Below are 23,864 nucleotides of genomic sequence, written 5' to 3' on the forward strand. Positions count from 1 at the left end.
ACCTCCCACATCACATCAGAGCTTCCTCATTATTTTTCGAGTTCCGCAAGAAGCTGAACACCTCGCTCTTAAAAGAAACTCATCAGGGGGATAGATGTTTACCTACATAGAGCCTGCATACCCTCATGGGTGACAAGCGTTCAATACAAAAAAACATAACGTGTGTATAATTTGTATAATTCACTTTAGGGCATCTATGTTTTGAGAGTGATGTCCAGTCATGTATGCAGTCCCAGCTGTGTTCTAACTTTTCATATTGTATTTAATCCCTTGTGTGCATTGGCTCATGGCACAGGAAATCGCTCTGGTGTGGGTGTCACAGGGATTTCCTTTCGGCCAAAACAGTATCAGGAGCTGGGCATTAGCATTTGGCTTTTCAGTGAAATGACGATCAGTGCTCACGGCAAGCTGACATAATTTCACTGAAAACGAAAGTGAAAGGAGCTGATCAGCTCATTTCCCTTTCATTGCCTCAGTGCTCAGGGGGCTATCTCGGCCTCCCAAGCACCGAGGCAAACAGGAGAGGTATCATTAGAAAGAGGAGACTCCCAGCTTGGTGATTCCCAAAACAGGGATCCACCCACTACACACCAGGGAGGTGGGAGGGGTCCCTTGGGCAAGAACTTTAGCTCCCCACATTTTTTGGGCCAGTTAAGTCTTTCTGGGGGAAAAAACCCAACTAGGCACCAGGGATCATATTTCATTAATATGTCAGAGTGGGGATTGTCCAAAATGGGTATTCCAATGCCCCAACACAATGAATAGGAACAGTCTTTCTCCTCTGCAGGGATAGATGGGGGTTATTACCTATGATCTGCCCCACAGGGGGACAGAAAGCTTATTAGACACCATGTTTTTATTTTTAAATAAAAGAGTGGTGGGGTTGCTCACAATAGACAAGGCCATGCCCCCACCATTCATATAAATGAGGAATAAAGTCTTTTTGCCCCCCTGGTGTGGGGGAGATGGTGCGATAGCCCTGAGCAGCCCCCCTCCCCCCCATGGGGACTGAAAGCCTACTAGGCACCAGGGAATTTCTTTAATACACAGGATTGGAGGGCTGCCCAAAATAGTCATGCCAATCTCCTCACCCCTTCCAAATACAAATGAGACTTTCTGCCCCCCCCCCAGAAGGCAGATGGGGTTATTACCCTTGATATGCCCACCAGAGGAGGCATAGGACCCACTATACACCAGGGACTATTTATTTTGGTAATGTAGGAGTGAGGACGGCCCAGAATGGGCATAACAATGCCCCCACAACCCCAAAAAATGCCACAGTGCTTCTGCCCCCCTGGTGGGGCAGATAGGAATTATTATCCCAGATCTGCCCCCCAATGGGCAGAAAAACCCACTAGACACCACCCCATCCCAAGTAAATGGGGACACAGTCTTTCTGCTGCATTAGTCACCACAACACCCCAAACAATCTTCCTGCCCCCTTGAAGGGCAGATGAGGTGTTACCCCCGATCCACTCCCTGGGAGAGCAGACAGCCCACTAAATTCCAGGACCTTGAAAAACATAAAGGGGTGGGGGCTGCCTGCCTCAATGGGCATGGCCAACAGCCCCCCCCCCCATGTGGACTAAAACAACTCAACCCAATGGCAAGCAAGAAGACATTTGATTCTCTTGGGTTTTGATTTTACATCTGGGCGAAGAGAGCTTGGCTAACTCTCAATATTGTCCCACTTGAGTTGTTGCATATTTTGGACTTGGGTACACTGCTACTTGGAAAAGCTTACTAGACCCAGACACCTCTGAAAACTAAACATCTGTCCAGGGTGGTGTGCTTCATGTGCACCCCACACCATTTTCTTACCCACAATGTCCTGCAAACGTCCAATTTTGTCTGAAATCACACACTATATTCACTACATTTCTGTGATAGAAACTTCCACAGGAATCTCTTAAATTCCTGCCACCCAGCATTGCCCCATATGTACCAATGAAAATTCTACCCCACTTGTGTGGGTGCCCCATACACAATTAAAAACCATTGCAAATTGGAGCTCAGTTATTGGCTCTGGGTACCTCCGGTTCTTGGTGAACCTATAAGCCCTATATATCCTCACAACTAGAGGGTTCCAGCAGATGTAATGGTATATTGCTTTTGAAAATCTGCTATAATTATAAGTTACAGATGAAAACAGAGACAAATGGCTGTTTTTTTCAACTCAATTTGAATATTTTGTATTTCAACTGTTACTTTCTTTTGAAAAACCTTGAAGGCTCTACACATTCACCCCTTGCTGAATTCAGAATTGTGTCTACTTCTCAGAAATGTATAGCTGTTGTAGTTTAGCAGCGATTAGATTAAGCATTAGCAGAAGACATCTTGTATTTAGCAACTATTGTGAACATTTCGCGGAATCCATTTTGTATTCATGGCAGCCATTTTCTCTGCCACATGCTGCCATGTGCTCACCATGTGCTCTGTCCTACCTTTCTGTTAACTACTCTTGAAAATCTGCCTAGTGACAATTTATATTTAGCATCTCCCACTTTCGCACATGCCCAGTAAGGTCTGCAGCTGTCAGTCCTTGAAAACTGTTAGCCCCTCCTACCTGTTGACTGTGCATTTCCACATGACCTTATATGTATAGAAGTCTTGCTTCTATAATTGTACCACCTCCTTTTAGCCCCTGTGTGGGTATAAAAGGACCATGCTCTCTCAGTTCAGTGTGCTACTTCAAACATTACTGAAGGGTGATGTTTGAACTGTAGTACCACCTCATGAGGTTTAATAAACTTTGTCTTTTATTTCAGTTTCTGTGCCAACTTCTTCCTATATGGTCTGAGGACTTTGTGCAGAGAAGGGTGAACCCCTTGCACTAGTAGGCCTTGCTGAGGCTTAATTCAACAAATTGGCGCCCGAACAGGGACTCATCGGCGACTCGGACGCCCAACGGATTGGTCACAACGAAGGATTGGGATCTCACTGCGGACGATCAATGCCTGAGGAGACCCGAGTCTTGGCAACCACAGCATTTTTCCCTTCTTTCTGATTTGACCATCCAGGTGGTGCCGGTTCTCGACTGACATCCTTTTTGTTAATTCGTCATGCGGTGACCATTTGGTCGATTTTAGAACCTGGCAGTTGGAACCTGGACACCCTGTGATTGGTAAGAACCATTTTACGGCACTTGCTGTGGGTTTTGATGCCTTTGTTTGGTAATGAAGTTTAGCACTACTTACTGTGGCTCTCGTGTTTTGGGTGACTAGTCAATTTGTGTCCTTTGAATTGATATATAAATTGCAATTTATATAGGCAGGTAATGAGGAGAATTTTCTCCAATTTAATTTTGATTTGAACGGCACCTTAAGTGCTACTTTGATTATAATATTGCATGTTCTGCACTATTTTTGGCATGTCTGTTTTTAGCGCACTTCGTAGGATGTGTTGCTTTTGTAATGGTACCAATTTCAGACTGGAAGAATCGCAACCGGCACCCCCAGAGGGGACGCCCAATAGAGATACGTATGTTAAACATGGTCTTTCTTCTACAATGTACATCACATTATGGAATAAATACACCCGTGTGGATCCTGAGTTACGCTGGCCTATGCATGGGTCATTTGATTAGCGAAAGATTGAGTATGTGGAACAATGTATGTGTAAGCGAAAGTCTAGGCAAGATATGTTTGACTGTGTACGAATGTGGGAGAAAGAAGTGCGTGGACAAGTGAAGCGTGAACAAGCCTTGCTTGAGAAAGAGCAGCGGAAGAATGTATATGTGAAAGCATTGGAAATAAGAAAGAAAGAAATGACTTAAAGGAGCTAGAAGAGAAAGAACGTAAATTACTGGTAACTGGCCAATACACCATTAGGCAACCTCTCTATCCTATCCTTAATAAACCACACAATGATTTTTTGTTACTAGATCGCCCTCCACCTCCGTATGTCGTTCCTTCTGCCCCTCATGAGTTAGCTAAGACCTCCCGTTCGGAGAAACAGAAGATACAAGACAGTCTCTCTATGTTGCCTGCTGACCATGCATCTGAGCTTAGATCTATTGCTCGTAAAACAATTCTTAGCGTTGTCTCTGCTTCTGAACTTTTAGACAACATGAAAAGGTGGACGGAAAAGGATCAGCTATATTTTACTGAGGCATTTGGCACAGAAGTTATTGAACTATATCGGAAATATTCTGATGAGTTAGAGCCCGATGATGTAGCAGCTGATCATAAGCAAATGCGTGATGGTCTTTTTGTTTTCTCCCAGGTGGCTGATGCAATCAGGCGTTTGGTGAAATTATGTGTAGTGGCAGTCCGTTTGCAAGAGGAGAAAAGGGCTGTGGACGTAGTTGCACGGACATCTCAGACCGGCGGGGTGCAAGCTTCCATCTTCGGAGCAGATAGTTCATGCAAAACCAATGCGGGAGGCCGCACCTTTGTATGTTTCTCCTAAAGGATTGGGTACAAGTGATGATAAAACTTCTGTTGATGCTAAGGGTTATTTTATTTATAATTGGGTGTATACTCCTTGGAATAGGGCAGATGTAATGGCACTTAAAACAACATTACCTGACCCACGGAAAAATCCAGCCGCCTTTTATGAGGAAGTTCAGGGAGCAATTAGTTCTTGTACTATGACTTTGGCTGACAGTGATTTATTTTTTGTATTGATATTACCGCCAGATATGTGGAGAACTGTTCATAAAATTGATGATCGTGTAGTTTTTGTGGTGTCATGGAATGAATTAGAACAGATGGACGGGGATAGGGAACCTGCAAAAAAGCCATATCAGTTGATTCTAGATCTTCCCGCAGCCATATTGGTTAAGTTAAAAATGATTATTCCCCCTAAAAAGATAGATTGGACTGTTTTAGCGTCTTGTAAGCAAAAGGCAGATGAATCAGTCTCTGATTTCTTTACACGCTTTGAAGAAGCATTTCATGATTTTAGTGGCCAGTTATTGTCAGATGATATGGGAAGACATTTGTTTGTTGATAAATATGTTGCAAATCTGTTACCAAGAATAGCTAGTCATCTAAAATCTAGTGAAAGTTCATGGACTACCTGTACTCCGGTTTCTCTTTTGACTATGACTCAGTATTATGAACGTCAGGAATTAGAAGCAAAAGGTAGCGAGGATAAAAAGATTAAAGAATTAAAGACGAAGGTTATGTTGGATCAAGCTTATGGTCCACCTTTTAGAGGTAATGATAGAGGTGGACGTGGATCTTATGGTTCTTCTTACACTCGTTCGAATTTGTCTGTTGATCAGTGTGCGTATTGTAAGAAATTTGGGCATTGGGCTGCCGATTGTCCAGCACTACGTATTCAGCAGTGTTCACGTGGTCGGGGATGTGAGAAAACAGGGCTGATTGCAGAGGCCCCATAACTTTTTGCCCCCATTTTCCTCTTTTTGCTGGTGTTTTCCTGACTTTGATGGTGCCCTGGGTACTGCTAACCAGTCCCAGGGCCTGTGCTCTGTGTAAAATGGATATGCAAATTAGGCTAATTATAATTGGCTAAGTTAACCTACCTATAAGTCCCTAGTATATGGTAGGGCATGTAGGTTTAGGGACCGCAGCATAGGTGGTGCACACCTAGGTGCACTGCTGAGGTGCCCAGTGTCATTTTAAAGGCAGGCCTGCTTTGCTGGCTGCTTTTAAATTAAAGTTATATGCAAATTCGACTTTGGAATTAAAGGTATTTCCAAAGTCTTAAACTACCTTATTTTTACATATAAGTCACCCCTAAGGTGTGCCCTATGTGCCCCTAGGGCTGGGTGCCATGTAACTATAAGCAGGAACTTTATAAAAATAGATTTATAAGCCCTGGTGAGGTAAAAACAGCCAAATTCGTTTTTCCCTCATTGAAGTAAATGGCCTTCATAGGCTAGAATGGGCAGACTTTATTTTAAATTTTAAAGTCTCCTTAAATGTTACATACCAAAAATTTGGTATCAAATTGATTGTTGTAATAAATCCCACAACTTCCAGTTGTTGGATTTAATATAACTTGTCCAGGTAAAAAGTTTAGACTTTACCTAAAAAGTTGCCAATTTCAGCTCTGCATTGTTTTTGCTGCTGTGCTCTAATTGGCCAGCCTGCAGCAGCTTCTGCCAGGCTGCCTTGATGAGGTGTGAAGTGGCCAGGCTTCACACAAAGGAATGTGCTTGGGGGAGAGAATCTCCCCTCAGCAGATGGTGAGGCAGGAAGGGGGAGGGCTGCCAAACTGGTCTTCAAAGGCAGAGAAGGACATCTGGAGCACCCAGCAACGCCCCCACATCCTGCAACCCCAGACAGCTAGGTGCCCCCTTGATTAGATTAGGAGAGGGCAGGAGAGAGGTGTGTTTATGATTTTTAGCCACACCAGTGGGTGGGCTCAGCCAGATGTAACCTCCAAAAATCAGATTAAGCCATGTTGGATTTTTAGAGACTGTTGCCTTTTGGGATGGATTTTTGCCACACTTCCCAGGAAGTGGTCATCACAGGGGGACGACCCTGTACCTGATTGGAGGACCAGGACCCCCCTGCTTTTCACCCAGGAGCAAGGATAAAACTGGCAGACCTGCCCCCACACCTCAGATCCCCACCAAATTTCAAGAAGAAAGAACTTAAGGAGAAGAAGGACTGCCCTGCTGGACCCCTGGCCTGCACCTGGACCCTGCACTCAGAAGGACTGCACCAGCTGCACACTTGGGCTTCACCACAAGAAGGACTTTGCCTGGCTTCAACTGGTTCAAGGAGGGACTCCCTGTTTGCTACAGGTGAAAAATTGCTAAACCAGAGTCCCCTGCACCAACTCCTGAAGAAAGCGAACAGCTGACCACTGTCCAGTGGCCAAAAAGGATTTTGCGCCAGGTGCATTCTGGGAGTTGAAGTCCGCACCCCCAAGGACCATCACAGAACTTCTGGACCCTTGGGGTGAGCTGTGGACCCCAAAAGAACCTTAAAAGAACATCTGGGTGAAGCCCCAGAAGTTTGGAAAAGATTTGAGAATTTTTGGAAAAAAGCTCCAGAGAGGGACCGACCCGCCGCGGAAATTCTAGCCGGCTTGCCTCAACCGCGACCCGGCCTGACTTCGTGGTTCGTCCCGGTAAAGAAAAACATCCAAAAAAGAGACTAAGTCCGAACGTAAAAAGTTGACCGGGACCTCCCAGCCATCGTATCCGAGAAGGGCTCCATGGACGTCGGATCAAGATCCAGGTTTACCCCGGTCGAAGGATTTTCATCTCGAAAAAACGACTAAGTCCGAAGGTAAAAGTCTCCACCGAGGAAACCCACATCGCGTATCCGGACAAGGGCTCCAGGAGGTCGGATTCAACTGGCAGGTTCGTCCCGGTGAAGAAAAACTTCAAAATAAAGACTAAGTCAGAAGGTAACTTTTTAACCGAGGCCTCCCGCGACCTGTAGCCGAGCAGGGCTCCATTGCGGTCGGCCTGAAAGTTTGACTTTGCGCCGGTCGAGGTGCAACCAGATGACCCGATTGGCGCTTTTTGTTTCTAAGCGCTAGAAAAGTAATAATTCTTAAAAAATTCATATCTCCGGTTCCCCTACACCGATTTTAATCGTTTTTGTGTCATTTTAAAGATAAAAATATAAACTATTTTTATAAATTGGTTTTGGATTTTTAAACTGTTTCCTGTGTTTTATTTAATTACTGTTTTGTGATATTTGAATGCTTTACACTTTGTCTCCTAAGTTAAGCCTTGACGCTCGTTGCCAAGCTACCAAGGGTTGAGCTGGGATTAATTTACTGAGACCTAACTGTACCTAGGTGGAGGTTAGTGGCTTGTTGCTAGGTGTAGGTACCTACCTGCCCTACCAATAACCCATTTTCCAACAGGGGACAAATGAGAAATCGCTCAGGATATTCAGGGCCTAGAAGAAGCACGAATGATCATGCTAGGGTTGATGCTAATGTACGAGGGCAGTATGGGTTTAACACTTTTGATAGACGCAACCAATACCAGATGTCTAACTATGTGCAGCCTGATTTCCACGATTCTGCTTATGCATAGGATTGCCTAGGATGGGGTAAGGAATCAGTTGAAGTTCCAGTAGATCAGAGGGGTCCCTATGTTACAGCGCATGTTTTGGGTTCTACTGATCAGTTTCTGGTTGACACAGGAGCTACTCGTAGCGCCTTGTCTAAACAATTGATTCCAAGGGCTCCCCTGTCTGGCTTAACCATTACATCGATAGGTTTCGAAGGAACACCTTCCCCTAGCCCATTGTCACAACCACTTGCATTCCATGTTGATAAATTTACTGCTCCATGTCCATTTTTGCTTTCTCCAAATACACCAGACAATATTGTGGGTCTTGATATGCTCAAGTATTTCAGGGCTACAATACGATGCTATCCTGAAGGGGTGCGTGTTATTTTGAATGATAATCATCCTGCGATGGAAAGAGTTTGTCTTGTTAAAGAGGATATTGCATTAGCTTCACTCCCTAGTACTTTGTGGGCTACTTCAGATACTGATGTGGGACAAATGATTATTCCACTGGTACATATTAGTGTCAAGGAGGGAGCTGTATTGCCACGTTTGCCTCAATACAAAATTTCACAGGCGGGCAAAGAAGCACTCACACAAATTGTGCATGATCTTATTGCAGTTGAAGTTGTTGAGGAAGTTCTGTATAATGTTTGTAACAGTCCGATTCTTCCTATTATGAAAAAGGATACTGATACTAGGATTTACCGATTCATTATTGATTTACGAGAAGTCAATAAGATTGTGATACCACAATATCCTGTGGTATCTGACATCATGCCACTTCTTACTTTGGTTCCCCCGACAGCAACTACGTTCTCTGTGATAGACTTGAAGAATGCTTTCTTTTCGATCCCTATTCATCTTGACAGCCGAGATTTGTTTGCTTTTACTTTCAATAAATGATCAAATAGATTTTGCAGAGTTCCTCAAGGCTATACTAAGAGTCCAAGTATTTATAGTCAAGCGTTAAAATGACAACTTGATTCCTTTGTTTTGCCTGAAGGTGTGGCTCTCATACAATATGTTGATTATATTTTGTTGGCAGCTGATACCCCTGAGCAATGTGAAAAGTGCACTTTGTCCCTACTTTCTTTTCTTGCTTCACACCATCATAAAGTGTCACGAAAGAAACTGCAATATTGTAGACCAAAGGTAACCCATTTAGGTCACCTTTTGTCTAAGGAGGGCCGTGCACTTACATCAGATCGTATTCAAGCAATTTTAAACACACCAGTTCCCTCTACTCAGAAAGATGTTCATGCATTCCTTGGTATTACTTCTTTTTGTAGGCAATGGATATTAGGGTTTTCACACATTGTCAAACCTTTGCTAGCACTTTTGACTAAAGATACTCCAATGCCCCTCCCATGAACAGATGAATGTGAGACTGCTTTCAGGAAGCTACAACAAGCCCTTTGTTCAGCACCAGTGTTAGGTACTCCAGATTACATGAAGCCTTTTGCACTTTACGTACATGAGAAAGATGGATGTGCATTGTCAGTTTTAGTACAGACACATGGCGGTAAGCAGCGTCCCTGTGCATATTTTTCAGCACCACTTGACCATGTCGCTCGAGCGCTGCCTGGGTGTTTTCGTTCAGTTGCCGCAACAGCTGTGTCAATACGTCAGAGTGAAGGGATAGTTTTGTCACATAAGCTGTTGGTGTTAGTTTCCCATGCGGTTGATGCTCTTTTAAATCAAACAAAGACACAACATTTAACTAGCGCTCGCATGACAGGATATGAATTGACATTGCTGGCTCCTCACATTACACTGAAGAGATGTGCAACACTAAATCCAGCCACTTTGTTGCCCTATCCGGTGACTCAGCCTATATTCCTTACCGAAGAACAGACTATGGGGGTCATTCTGACATTTCGCGGGCGGCGGAGGCCGCCCGCCAAAGTTCCCCCGACAGAATACCGCAGCGCGGTCAAAAGACCGCCGTGGTAATTCTGAGTTTCCCGCTGGGCCAGCGGGCGACCGCCAGAAGGCCGCCCGCCCGCCCAGCGGGACACCCCCTTCCATGAGGATGCCGGCTCCGAATGGAGCCGGCGGAGTGGAAAGGGTGCGACGGGTGCAGTTGCACCCGTCGCGATTTTCAGTGTCTGCTATGCAGACACTGAAAATCTTTGTGGGGCCCTGTTAGGGGGCCCCACGACACCCGTTCCAGCCAGCAAGGTTCTGGCGGTCAAAACCACCAGAACCAGGCTGGCAGGAAGGGGGTCGGAATCCCCATGGCGGCGATGCCTGCAGGAGGATTCCTCAGGCCAGGGGAAAACCGGCGGGAAACCTTTACCGCCGCGGTCAGAATTGGCCTGGATGCACCGCCAGCCTGTTGGCGGTGCATCCGCGGTCGTCAACCCTGGCGGTCTATGACCGCCAGGGTCGGAATGACCCCCAAAGTGTTGTATTGATTTACAAGATACGCCCCTTCCAGATGTAGACGGGGAATTGTGAGTTGATGGGTCTTGTTTGAAGTTGCCAGACGGTACGACCTCAGCTGCATATGCAATCACCACAATACACACGGTAGTGGAGACAGCTCGTATACCACAGAAGTCAGCTCAAGCAGCTGAACTAATAGCTTTGACACGAGCATGTGAGCTTAGTACTGACTTATGTGTGAACATTTACACAGACAGCCACTATGCTTTTGGAGTGGCTCATGATTTTGGTTTGCTTTGGAAAGAGAGAGGCTTTCTCACATCCCACGGGATGCAGATAATGCACGGAGAATTATTGCATAACCTCTTGACTGCATTGACATATCCAAAGAAAGTAGCTATTGTGAAATGTAGTGCACTTAAGAAAGTGAGCGATAAGATAGGGCATGGTAATGCTCTTGCGGACCGCGTAACACGTGAGACTGCGATGCAGCAAAGTACTACTTCAATGTATGTAGTGAAGTCACAAGCTGAACGTTGACATAATGCTAGACAAGACGTATTAGATATACAGAAATCTGCTTCTGTGAAAGAACGTGAGCAATGGTCTGAAGAAGGAGAATTGGATGATGAGGGCTGTTGGCGGAATAAGCAGATGGATAAATGGAAATTGCCTATAGCTTTTGTACAACCTATGATTCAGATGGCACATGGGCTGGCACATGTTGGAGCTTCAACAATAACGAAGTTGCTTACGCAAGTTTGGGAGCATCCAGAAATTTCCAGTACAGCTAAGAGAGTAGTACAGTCTTGTTTGATCTGTTTACAATACAATCCTGGAAAAGGGACACGTACTCCTGCGGGAGGGTTTGCTACACCAACTGCACCTTTTGAAGTTCTACAAATGGATTATATTCAGCTTGAACGCTGCAACAATTTAAAGTATATCTTGGTGGTGGTATGTGCCTTCAGTAAATGGATAGAGGCGTACCCCACAAAGGATAATACTGCCATTACCACAGAGAACGTGCTTTTGAAATAATTTTTCCCTAGGTTTGGTGTTTGCAGACTTTTATGGAATGATAACGGACCTCATTTTGTTGGGGTAGTTATTAAGTATGTTCTGAAAGGATTAGGGATCAAACAGAAGTTCCATGCGGTTTTCCACCCACAATCAGCAGGGTTGGTGGAAAGGTATAATGCTACTTTGAAGCTGAAGTTAGCGAAGATACATGCTTCCACATCCTTAACTTGGCCGGATGCATTACCATTGGCATTATTGTCTATTAGGTCAGTGCCACACTCTCGAATCGGCCTTAGTCCAGATGAAGTGGTGTTTGGAAGGCCAATGAACATTTGGGGAGTTCCTAAGCCAAATTCTGTAAATGATGTACCTTGTATCCTGATGAATGATTATTTGGCACAGTTAACCGACAATTTGGTTTCTATTCATCAACAGGTTCGAGAAGCACTTCCTGACAGATCTACAGGTGAAGGCCATGAACTCCGACCTGGTGACCAGGTGATGATTAAGTCCTTTGAAAGATCAAGCAGCTTGGAACCAAGGTGGCGATGCCTAGAACAGGTGCTCCTTGCGACAAGGACAGCAGTTCTAATGACAAACCGAAAGAATTGGGTCCATAGTACTCACTGCAAGAGAGTGCTACCTATCTTGGTGGAACCTGCTGTGCTGACCATTCATCGAGAGATTGTGACTATGGAGAAAGGCCGTGCTATATCACCTGACGAATCTGCGGAGTTCTTCCTGGACCATACGACTTCTTCAGTGTCGCAATATAATTTGAGACCGAGGAAAGAATCTGATTTTTTTTTTTTTAAAACTGGGTGAGCTACCGCCCTGGGTTAGTGAAACAGAGAGCCAATGTGGCAAGAGGGGGGGATCAGCCATGCATTAAAGTAGTGACACCCGTCTTGGCCCGTGGTGAAGAAATCAGCGGCTGCCCAGGGATAAGAGCTCCAGCGATTGTTTTTAATTAATTTTTGAATGGGTCGATTATCACTGTTGCTAAAATGAATAACAAACTGATCATTAGTACTATGGGGTTTGTTGTTGTTTTGGTGGTTATATCAATAATCACCTGGTTTGTTGAAAAGAAGGCTCCTGCTCGTGAGTTTTTTGTTGCCACTACTCCAGTACCAGAGGATCACTATTACTTTACGCTTCCCTATCATGAGCAGAAGCACCGTCAATCGTACTTCAATAATACTTTCATTCAGATGTTGCATCATACTCATAATGCTACAAATACTACTAACTGTTGGGTATGTGGAATGATACCTGCGCATCAAAAGAACGGAGGAACACCTTTCATTCCTCTTCCTTTTTCACACAATGGTTCTTGTCAAGCTTGGTACATGCTTTTGTTTGCATCTGGAAAACGTACAGAGGGCGGACTTCTTTTTCGTCTTAAAAAGTATGCTACCAAGACAAAGATGGGTATCCCAAAGCCAAAGGAACTAAATGGGAATGGGAATAGTATCAACCAGACAATGTTTCAATACTATGGGGGTGATTCTAACCCTGGCGGTCGGTGATAAAGCGACGGCCAACCCGCCAACAGGCCGGCGGTCCAAAAAATGGAATTCTGACCCTGGCGGGAACCGCCAACAGAGACCGCCACATTAACACTCCGACCGCCACGGCGGGACCGACAAACAGCGCGGCGGTCACCGCCAACAGCCAGGCGGCAGACAATGTTCCGCCCACACTATCGTGACCGGCCAATCCGCCACCTTTTCCGGGGTGGGAGCACCGCCGATAAAAACACGGCGGAAACAGACCACGAACGGGAAAACGCTCACCGAAACACACTCCACGAGTACGGAGGACAGCATGGAACCCGAATTAAACATCCTACCTGCTCTCGTCTACCTGCTCATCTACCACGAGTACGAACGCCGGCGCAGACGACAACGGTGAGTACTGCACCTACGACACACGGGAGGGGGAAGGAGGAAAGGTTACGCGCACACACATATGCGACCCCCACCCCCCCAAACTATGTACACACCAATGCAGAGCAACAAGTCACAGTGACACCACCCAAACCCCCCGGAAAAATGCAAAGACATAATTAAAATTTGAAAAAATATTTATGTACAATATAGGCTTTGAAAAGTATTGGTCAACTAGCCAAAAAACAATACCAAAATAATTATATATACAGTGCAATGGATAACCGAGGCAATTAGTCCTGCACATCAAAAGTAAATCGAAGTGTCCGTGGGCCAAAGTGTAACAACACAAGGGCAAAGCCCACACAGGAGACCTGAGTCCTTTGGAGAGAACACTGCAGGGGCATCTGATGACAAAACTACAGGCACCTCAGGGGGAAGGGAAGGGGGGGCACCACAGCCACATGAGTCCACGATGCCAGATCCACGAAGGGGCCACCATGCCCACTGTGCCATCCTGGGGAGTGCAAAGCCACAGTCTCACAAGTCCCTACAGTGGGTGGATTGCCCACTGTGCCATCCTGGGGAGTGCAAAGCCACAGTCTCACAAGTCTCTACAATGGGTGGATTGCCCACTGTGCCATCCTTGGGAGTGCAAAGCCACAGTCTCACAAGTCCCTAGAGTGGGTGGATTGCCCACTGTGCCATCCTGAGGAGTGCAAAGCCACAGTCCATCAGGTGGATTACAGTCTCCACTGGTTCTGGAGGAGGCATGGTGGGCACAGTGAACCGTTAACATTGCTTGACAGGAAGGGCCCAGCGGAGCGGTGCTTGACAGGAAGGGCCCAGCGGAGCGGTTCTTGACAGGAAGGGCCCAGCGGAGAGGTGCTTGAGACGGCGGGGCCCAGCGGAGCGGTGCTTGACAGGAAGGGCCCAGCGGAGTGGTGCTTGACAGGAAGGGCCCAGTGGAGCGGTGCTTGACAGGAAGGGCCCAGCGGAGCGGTGCTTGAGACGGCGGGGCCCAGCGGAGCGGTGCTTGACAGGAAGGGCCCAGCGGAGCGGTGCTTGAGACGGCGGGGCCCAGCGGAGCGGTGCTTGAGACGGCGGGGCCCAGCGGAGCGGTGCTTGACAGGAAGGGCCCAGCGGAGCGGTGCTTGAGACGGCGGGGCCCAGCGGAGCAGTGCTTGACAGGAAGGGCCCAGCGGAGCGGTGCTTGACAGGAAGGGCCCAGCGGAGCGGTGCTTGAGACGGCAGGGCCCAGCGGAGCGGTGCTTGAGACGGCGGGGGCCAGCGGAGCGGTGCTTGAGACGGCGGGGCCCAGCGGAGCGGTGCTTGAGATGAAGGGGCCCAGCGGAGCGGTGCTTGACAGGAAGGGCCCAGCGGAGCGGTGCTTGAGACGGCAGGGCCCAGCTGAGCGGTGCTTGACAGGAAGGGCACAGCGGAGCGGTGCTTGAGACGGCGGGGCCCAGCGGAGCAGTGCTTGACAGGAAGGGCCCAGTGGAGCGGTGCTTGACAGGAGGGGCCCAGCAGAGCGGTGCTTGAGATGGCGGGGCCCAGCGGAGCGGTGCTTGACAGGAAGGGCCCAGCGGAGCAGTTCTTGACAGGAAGGGCCCAGCGGAGCGGTGCTTGACAGGAAGGGCCCAGCGGAGCGGTGCTTGAGACGGCGGGGCCCAGCGGAGCAGTGCTTGAGATGGCGGGGCCCAGCGGAGCGGTGCTTGCGATGAAGGGGCCCAGCGGAGCGGTGCTTGACAGGAAGGGCCCAGCGGAGCGGTGCTTGAGACGGCGGGGCCCAGCGGAGCGGTGCTTGACAGGAAGGGCCCAGCGGAGCGGTGCTTGAGACGGCGGGGCCCAGCGGAGCGGTGCTTGAGACGGCGGGGCCTAGCGGAGCGGTGCTTGAGATGAAGGGGCCCAGCGGAGCGGTGCTTGACAGGAAGGGCCCAGCAGAGCGGTGCTTGAGACGGTGGGGCCCAGCGGAGCGGTGCTTGACAGGAAGGGCCCAGCAGAGCGGTGCTTGACAGGAAGGGCCCAGCGGAGCGGTGCTTGAGATGGCGGGTCCCTGTTCAGCGGTCCCTATCTACACGGCGGGCCCTTTTCAGCAGTGCTCTTCTGCACGGCAGGCCCTGTTCAGCGGTGCCTATCTTCACGGCGGGGCCCTGTTCAGCGGTGCTCTTCTGCACGGCGGGCCCTGTTCAGCGGTGCCTATCTTCACGGCGGGGCCCTGTTCAGCGGTGCTCTTCTGCACGGCGGGCCCTGTTCAGCGGTGCTCTTCTGCACGGCGGGCCCTGTTCAGCGGTGCTCTTCTTCACGGCGGGGCCCTGTTCAGCGGTGCCTATCTTCACGGCGGGGCCCTGTTCAGCGGTGCTCTTCTGCACGGCGGGCCCTGTTCAGCGGTGCTCTTCTGCACGGCGGGCCCTGTTCAGCGGTGCTCTTCTGCACGGCGGGGCCCTGTTCAGCGGTGCTCTTCTGCACGGCGGGCCCTGTTCAGCGGTGCTCTTCTTCACGGCGGGGCCCTGTTCAGCAGTGCCTATCTTCACGGCGGGGCCCTGTTCAGCGGTGCTCTTCTGCACGGCGGGCCCTGTTCAGCGGTGCTCTTCTGCACGGCGGGCCCTGTTCAGCGGTGCTCTTCTGCACGGCGGTGCCCTGTTCAGCGGTGCTCTTCTGCACGGCGGGGCCCTGTTCAGCGGTGCTCTTCTGCACGGCGGGCCCTGTTCAGCGGTGCTCTTCTTCACGGCGGGGCCCTGTTCACCGGTGCTCTTCTTCACGGCGGACCCTGTTCAGCGGTGCTCATCCAGTAAGTCAAGGGAGCCAGACCTGGGCTGGACTCCCTGCTCAGCCCCCTCCGACCGTGATGTTTCTGGACCCTTCGGTGACGGAGTCCTGGGCCCATGGGTGTCCTCCCTTACAGCTGGGACGTGGCATGTGGGGCCCATCTGCTCCGCGCTCCTGCTGCCTGACTTCTCCGCCCTCCTGCCCTTTCGCTCCTTAGATGTGGCTCTCGGGCCCTTGCCTCCCCTAGATGTTGTGGCAGGTGAAGTGGGCGAACTTTGCTCCTTGGGTCAGCCGTGTCAGTCCTCTCACGGCGGCCCTTGTGTTTCCTGGTCCTCTTCCCTGGGGGGGGGGCTGGATGTGTCCTTGCTGCTGATTGAAGTGTCACTGCTGGCAAAGGGTGGACTCCAGAACCCATGCACAACAGTGACACTCGTAGCTGGGCTGGTGGTGGCTGTGGTGCTCTTGGGACTCTTTGCAGATGGAGGGGGTGGGTCATCGGAGGGAAAGAGGTCAAGATTAGTGAGGAAAGGTTTTTTAGGACCAAGGTAAAGGGTAGGAGAAGTGGTGATGGGAGTGGAGGAAGAGGATGTGGTTGTAGGAGAGTCAGGTGTGCTATCATTGGGTGAAGGTGCTGGTGCTGTAGGCTGTCGTGAGGTGGATGGCTGTTGGGTGGGTGGCTGCCTGCGTTTGTGTGTCTTGGAAGAGGGGGTGACAGACACAGTGGGAGAGGACACAGGGGATGTGTAAATGGCAGTGGGGGTGGTGACTGCACGCGTGCGGACTGTACTGGAGGGTGTGGTGGTGATGGAAGCACTGGCTGATGTTGGTGTGCATGCAGGTGTGAGTGTAGACGTCACAGGGAGGGAGGAGGGAGACGAGGAGGAGGGGGACACAGAGGTGGTAGTGACTGTTGGAATGTCTGCATCTGGGTGTTGCTTGGGTGAGTGTTTGTGGGATCTGTAGTGCTTGTGTCTGGATGAGCTGCCCTTGGGTGTTGAGGTGTGTGCAGGCTGGTCAGATGGTGTGGATGGGATAGGCTGAGGAACAGGAGACAGAGACAGGGTGGAGGCAGTCAGAAGAGGGAGGCTGGAAACAGGGACAATGGCTGCCGTCAGTGCTGAGGCCAGAGCATTGAACGATCGTTGATGGGCAGCCTGACCCGAATGAATGCCCTCCAGGTAGGCATTGCTCCGATGCACCTCCCTTTCTACCCCCTGGATGGCATTCAAAAGGGTAGTCTGCCCAACAATGAGCGTCCTCAGGAGGTCACTGAGCTCCGCACTGAGGGCAGCAGGGGTGACAGGGGCAGGGGCTGAGGTGCCTGGGGCGAAGGAGACGCCCGACTTCCTGGGCGAGCGGGCACGGAGCGTAGGCTGAGGGGCTGCTGGGAGGGCGGGGCTGGTGCACTGGGTGGCGGCTGTACCTGTAGAGGCGGGGGGCACGGATGTTGCCGCCACCGCTAGGGAGCACCCATCCGAGGACGTGTCTGTGTCGCTGGTCTCACCACCGGTCCCCGTTGTGGTGCTCCCCTCGCCCTCCGGATCACTGGTGCCCTCGGTGTCTGTTCCTGGGGCTACCGGGGCCTTGTGACTGGCAGCTCCCTCGTGCTCCGATGCCAAATCTCCTCCGCCTGATGATGCTAATGCACACATGCACAAGAAGATGAAGAAGAAGGGTGGGGGGAGAAAAACGAAGACCAGGTTGAGTGCATGCAATGTCAACACCGTTGGCGGAGAGGACAGACAGAGGAGCCTCATGCACTATGCCGCGCATTCGGGGTACACTACTCAGTACTCCTGACTAGGACAACAGGTCTAGAGACGACAAACGCGCACATGTGTGATGCTGGACCATCAATAGCTGTACTTGTCACCCTACAGAGGTGGGGGCCGGGAGCACAGGGCCATGCCTAAGGGAGGGGACTAGCCTACAGAAAGCGCCCTGGCCTAATGTCACCCACAGCCCTCCTCCCCCACCCAGACGCCTCCACTGCGCAGAAAGATAGGAGAATGTGCTGATACTCACCCCCTTGTGTCTGCTGTGATGTCCTCAAGCGCCCATCCAAATCAGGGTAGGCCACCGCCAGGATCCGGGACATCAGGGGGGTCATGGTACGACTGGCACCCCTCCTAGGTTGGGAGGCCATCCCCAGCAGTGACTCGGCGGTCTTCCTGGTTCCGCGGCGGATGTCCTTCCACCTCTTGCGGCAGTGGGTGCCCCGTCTGTTGTGGACCCCCAGGGTCCGGACTTCCTTGGCGGTGGCACGCCAAATGTCGACTTTCTGATGGGCGCTGACCTATTTGACATGTACAGGGTGGGAAGGAAACATTCATCAATGAACTGCATGTTAGATGTGATTGGCCCCCCCTCACCAACTTTGCCAAATGGCACATGCTCTCATCTGTTGTGCGTTGCACTCCTCATTCGCCCCCCACCCCACCAACTTACATCCACCCCACTCCACACAGGCATCGCCCATTCCATGTGCACACGGTGTACTTACCTGTTGGTCTGGAGGACCGTAGAGTAACGCATACTGGGGGAGGACCCCATCCACGAGCTTCTCCAACTCTTCAGACGTGAAGGCAGGGGCCCTTTCCCCAGTCGCAGCAGCTATTGTCACTTCCAGACCGAGGTCACAGCAGCACTTGCAGTATAGGTCCTCTCCTGTGGATGATCAGGTCTCGAGTGATTAAGCAAATAGAAAATGGCGGTCACGCCCGCGGCGGTGCGTACCGCGGCGGTGCGTACTGCGACCGCCGGCGCACCTCGTCATTGGCTCCTGAAACCCATAGGCTTCAATGTTAACCAATGCGGCTTCGTATAGCGGTCTTCGACCGCCTACCGCCACGGTGCGCCCCGCCAACGCATTGACCTCACATCCCATTGTCCCACTTCACAGGTCAGGCAGCCGCCATTTCAAGGGCCCACATGGCATAATTCGTACTGCGTTACACAGGCCTAGGCCTTGCATTGCCACACATACACGCTCTCAATACATAGATAACCGTGTGCTATGCAAGCTGTGGTGAACGTACCTGTGAGTTGCTTGACTCTGTGCTCCATGTTGTCCTTCCTAGGAACCGTCCGCTGGGACTTGCGAGGAGAAGGATGAATCCTCGCGTGTACCGACCGCTGGTGGACCTGTCGACAATGGAAGAACGCCACATCATACTACGATACCGACTTGACCGTGCCACTATCCATGAACTGTGTGCCCAGCTGGAGCCAGCCCTGATGTCCCCCATCCGCCAACCCACAGGAATTCCCCCTCTGGTGCAGGTTCTGTCAGTCCTCCATTTTCTTGCAAGTGGCTCATTCCAGATGACAGTGGCCATGTCATCTGGAATGTCTCAGCCCATGTTTTCAAAAGTTTTGTCTAGAGTGTTGTCTGCCCTGACGAAACACATGCGGAGTTACATTCTATTCCCTGAGGAGGTTGATTTGGCCACTGTGAAGGGTGATTTTTATGCCCTTGGACATATCCCCAACATAATTGGTGGCATTGATGGGACCCATGTGGCCTTAGTACCCCCAAAAGACGATGAGCAGGTCTACAGAAACAGGAAAAGTTATCATTCTATGAACGTCCAGGTGGTCTGTTTGGCTGACCAGTACATCTCCCATGTAAATGCCATGTTCCCTGGTTCAGTGCATGACGCGTATGTGATGCGTAATAGCAGCATCCCTTATGTGATGGAACAGCTACAGGGACAACGTGTGTGGCTAATAGGTGACTCTGGTTACCCCAACCTGCCTTGGCTATTGACCCCAGTGAGGAATCCCCGGACCAGGGCTGAGGAACGGTACAATGAGGCCCATGGGCGGACTAGGAGGATCATAGAAAGGACCTTTGGCCTCCTGAAGGCCAGGTTTAGGTGCCTGCATATGACAGGGGGATCCCTGATGTACTCACCAAAGAAGGTGTGCCAGATCATCGTGGCCTGCTGTATGCTTCACAATCTTGCATTGCGACGTCAGGTGCCTTTCCTGCAGGAGGATGGTCCAGATGGTGGTGTTGAAGCAGCTGTGGAGCCTGCGGAGAGTGAAGAGGAGGAAGACTCAGAGGACGACACAGACAACAGGGACAGAGTTATCCAACAGTATTTTCAGTAGCACACAGGTAAGAATCCCCCACGCCATTTTACATTTACTTGAAGACTCCTGCATCTCCACTTTGTCTATTTCCCCCCAGTTCTTTTAGACTCATGTTTGATTTTCCCTTCCCTTTTCAGTACTGTATGACCCACTGCGTGACTTCTGGTTGGTTATCCCATGGACTAATGCTTATTGACCTCGGTATGTTTTCAACACAAAGTTAACCGAACATAATTGATCTGTAATGTGTTATACATTTGTAAATAATACAGGCTGACTCCTGATAGATTTCAGTGCAATGAGTGATTTATTTGTAGTGTTAGATAATGGTACATGATATTAACACGGTGATGGGTGGGGGTGGAGTAATGTCCATGGCAGAGTCCAGTTCTCAGTCTCACAGGTGCATTGTCCATATGCCTGTGGAAGGATGGAGCAGGGGCAGTTCAAGGTTGGACAGTGTGGCAATGTGGGACAGTGGGATGACTTCAGGGGGTATCTCATGCTGGCGGGGTTCTTGACATCCTACTCTGTCTATTTTTTTGATCTCAGGCTCCTCTTGCGGGGTGGTTGTTCTTCAGCAGGAGGTGGGGTTCTGGTGGCCTGTCGTTGTGGTGGGGCCTCCTGACCACTAGCGCCGGCGGAGGTGGTAGGCTGTTCCTGGTCCGGGCTAGTGACAGGGGCCCTGTGTGGTGCCACATGGTCCCGCAACGTGTCTTCTATACGGTTCAGGGCCTGGATTATGCTCCCCATAGCGGTAGAGATGTTGGTGAGTTGATTGCTGAACCCCATGTAGCGTTCCTCCTGCTGTGCCTGGATCTCCTGGAACCTGGCCAGTACCGTCGCCATCGTCTCTTGGGAGTGGTGGTAGGCTGCCATGATGGTGGTGAGGGCCTCTTGGAGAGTGGGTTCCCTGGGCCTCTCCTCCCCCCCCTGTCGCACAGCAGCCCTCCGAGTTGCCCGGTTTCCCCCGGCCTCTGTCCCCTGGACGGTGTGCCCACTACCACTGCCCCCAGGTCCCTGTTGTTGTTGGGGTGGTGGGTTAGCCTGGGTGCCCTGTAGTGGCAGACACACCGCTGATTGACCTGTCCTAGAGACAGAGGCATGGGCCCGCTGGGTGGGAGCTGTGCTGTTGGTCCCAGAGGGGTTTGGGTCTGGTGTGGCCTGTGTCTGTGTGTGGGGAACCCACTGTCCAGAGGTCCCCGATGGTCCGGGCTGGTCATCAGGTTCCAGGTCGACAGAGCTGCTGTCATCACTGGGGGCCTCTTCCGGGGGTGGGATGGACATTTCTGGACCCTCCTGACCGGTGTGTTGGCGTTCGGGTCCTGCATGGGGTAAGAGAGTATGGTTATTGTTTCTGTGTGTGCTATTGCGTGCGATTTATGGGTGCCCTTGTCCCCCAGTGCTGCCATTCCCTTGGGGGAGGTGTTGTGAGGGTGTTTTTGGGGGGGTATGTGCAGTGGTCATGCTTAGGTGATGGGTGTCCATAGTTTGTGGTGGCATGTAGGGGTTGGTGTTGGGTGGGTTGTGCTGGAGAGACATTCTCAGGGAGGATGTGTGATGGGGGCTTGGGGGTGAGGAGGGTGGTGTGGGTTAGCATGCTGGGGGGGGTGAAGTAGTTGAGATTGTACTTACCAGAGTCCATTCCTCCTTGTACTCCAGCGAGGCCATCAGGATGCAGGATGTTTAGTACCTCTTGCTCCCATGCTGTGAATTCGGGTGGAGTGGGTGGGGGTCCCCCGCCAATCTTCTGCACTGCGATGTTGTGTCGCGAGACCATCGAGCTCACCTTTCCCCGTAGGTCGTTCCAGCGTTTGCGGATGTCGTCCCGATTTCTTGGATGCTGTCCCACCGCGTTGACCCTGTCCACGATCCGCTGCCATAGCTCCGCCTTCCTGGCTATAGTGGTGTGCTGCACCTGTGAGCCGAATAGCTGGGTTCAACTCTTATAATTTCCTCCACCATGACCCGGAGTTCTTGGTCCGAAAAGCGTGGGTGCCTTTGGGGTGCCATGGGGTGGTGTGGATGAGGTGTGGGGTGGTGTATGTGGTGATGAGTGTGTTGGTGTGTGGTGCTTTGTGCTTCTCTGTGGTGTGTGTGATGGTGTAGTGTGCCTCTGTGTGATGTAGCTCTCTATTCTGTGATGTGTCACTCTCTCCTTCGTCTCTGATCTTTGGTCGTAGGGGTTTGTGGGTGATGTGGGTGTGTGTTTTATATTGGGTTGGGTGTGTGGGAGTGGTGTGTGTATGTGTATCAGGTGTGTGTATTTCAAATTGTCCAATGTGGCAGTGTTTTGGAGCTGTGTGTGTATTTTGAGCGCGGCGGTGTGTACCGCCAATGGAATACCGCGGTTGAAAGACCACCGCGTGGATTTGTGGGTCAGAATGACATGGGCGTGTTTCTGTTGGCGTGGCGGTGGAGGTTTGGTCATCTCCAGTTTACCACTGGCCGCTGATGTGGCGGCCTGCTGTGGATGTCGGATTTTTGGCGGGTTGTCAGGTGTGGGTCAGAATGACCGTGGCGGTTTACCGCGGCCACGGCGGTAGAATGGCGGACTTCTGACCGGCGGTAAGGGCCTTTTACCGCCGAGGTCAGAATGACCCCCTATATGTCTTCACAAATATAAGAGACTCTGACAGAAAGAACAATTTGTGATTTCTTTTACAAAAACTAAAGCAGTTTTATGTATACGTAGCATTGGGCGAATTCTAGTAGGGATAAGCGATTGTACCTTGATTTTAACTATTGAGGGTGAAAATAATAGTAGTTTTACAGCTTCACATAATACATATTTGTTTGTGGTAACTATGGATATTACCAACTACCTGTTGGGTGGTCAGGTGTGTGTTATGTATCTTTTCTATTACCCCTTGTGTTTTTGGCCCCTGCATCATATCACCGAGATTTTAAACTGTTCAATGACATCATTAAAAATAGATATAAAAGGACAATAAGTACAAATGAGGTAGACCAAACGGACACTAGCCTGCAACAATATGTTGATTTTAATTTAGGGTTGTTCTCCTTTGTGGGTGCTGCGTTAAACAGTAGGAAAGTGAGACGATTGACTAGGGTTGTGGAAGCTGTTACCAATCAGGCAGCTCTGGCACTTGGGAATATTACCGAGGAGCTCCAAATTGCGAGGATTGTAGCGCTCCAAAATCGTATGGTACTAGATGTGATTTTAGCTGATCGAGGTGGTGCATGTCGCATCATCGGTAGTAGTTGCTGTGTTTTTATTCCAGATCACTCACCTTCAGTATATGATGCAATATCTAAATTGCATAAAATTACTGCAGAAATCTACACAGAGACTGGTACTTGGACTTTTTCTGGATGGTTTTGGGCTCTTGTTTCCGCTTGGGGCTGGAAACTACTGACTATCCTGTGTGTAATGATTGCAATATTTTTCACATCCTGTATCTGTATTCAGTGTTGTCTAATGTTCTGCTCCATGTGTATTACTGCTTGTATGCCTACCATAAGAAATACTACAGAAATGAAAGTACAACATATGTTAGATAAGGAAATAGCTGAAATGATGAGCATAAATATAAAAGATGAATATTTAGATTATCCCAGAAAGACGAATGTCTTCAGCTAATGCTGAAAGGGTCGTCTGTTGTAGTTTAGCAGCGATTAGATTAAGCATTAGCAGAAGACATCTTCTATTTAGCAACTATTGTGAACATTTCGCGGAATCCATTTTGTATTCATGGCAGCCATTTTCTTTGCCA

This window comes from Pleurodeles waltl, chromosome 5, assembly GCF_031143425.1.
Source record: "Pleurodeles waltl isolate 20211129_DDA chromosome 5, aPleWal1.hap1.20221129, whole genome shotgun sequence".
Lineage (NCBI taxonomy): Eukaryota > Metazoa > Chordata > Amphibia > Caudata > Salamandridae > Pleurodeles > Pleurodeles waltl.